Genomic DNA, 1,322 nt, shown 5'->3' with positions numbered 1-1,322 from the left:
TGGCTGGAGGAGTGGAACTCAGGAGCCATCATGGGACTGTTGATTTCCAAAGCTCACACTTAGCTGAGACCCAGAGTCAGGAAGCTGCTCCTACGCCATAACCACTCCCTCTCATCCCTAAGTTGAGACACAGCAAACACTCAAGTTGCTACCTTTCTGCTTGGCAGTGCCTTCCAGATCTCATCAGTACCTCTCCCAGGTGGAACCTAGTTCACACGCAGTTGCAAAGAAGTCTGGAAAATGTAGTTTTTAACTCTCTAGTCCCCATAATGCAATAAGTGNAATTCACCTTGTAATAAAATACCTGTTAATATGAAAAAACAACACTAAATATAAAACAAATGACAGAGTCTTCCAGCAGCCATAAAAATCTAAGCATTTAGTGTTTAATACTAGTTAGTTTTTCCACTTGCAAAGTTGGGGTTGTATTTGCCATTTAATATGGTTGAAATGAAAGCGTAATACGGCCTGTGTTTTAAACAACCAAGGGACACCAACCTCACTGCGTTCAGGGCGTTGCTCCGCTCACCTAGGGTGGAGTCATCATCATCAATCATCATCACAAGCTCAAGTTCATGTAACTACTGTGGGCCAAAGTTCTGGGGATGGCAGTTCAGAAACGAGAAAGCAGCTCCTTTTCCTGTTACACAGCCTTCACTTGGGGTGGGTGGGTAGGGGCTCTTACCGAATTATTTTATGAAGTATTTATTCTTCTCTGCCTTTCTTACCATCGTGGCCTTGGGCACCTAGACTCCGCCCTCTGGGAGCTCCTGGTCTGGTGGGTGTGGGGATGGGCGGGTCAGGAGGTGATCCCAGTAACAGGCGAGGGGTGTCATTACAGAGGCATCTTGGAGAGACACGTGATTCTGAAGGGTACGTTGGGGGAGGGCAGGAGATGGGGGAGTCTGTCCATGGGGGCGTTGAGCAATGATTTGAGTGGGAGGAGAATGGAGAGACACTTTTGGGACAGGGCACAGAATTTGTTCAGACGTGACAGGGGAGCCTGTGTGACCAGAAGGGACAGGGGAGGAGGGAGGAGATGGGGATGAAGAATTTAATAGTGCAAACAACCATTCCTTGCTTTGTTTCTGAAAGTGTTTTAGATGGCACTTGCTTGAATCAGGACACGTTTGTATACTGAATGGACTTCTGACATTCTTAGCCCTGTGTTAAACATTTCGTCTCCACTCCTTTTTTTTTTTTTTCTTTTTCTTAGAAGTCCCAGTAGTCCTCCAGCTTGGGCATCGCTCGTCTAAAATGAAGCACACTATAGATTTATAGTCAGTTAATTAACTGCCTCTTACTTAGTTACCCTTTTATGT

This window comes from Hipposideros armiger, unplaced genomic scaffold (genome assembly GCF_001890085.2).
Source record: "Hipposideros armiger isolate ML-2016 unplaced genomic scaffold, ASM189008v1 scaffold_514, whole genome shotgun sequence".
In the NCBI taxonomy this organism is placed as follows: Eukaryota; Metazoa; Chordata; class Mammalia; order Chiroptera; family Hipposideridae; genus Hipposideros; species Hipposideros armiger.
Note: the sequence above shows the minus strand (reverse complement) of the source record.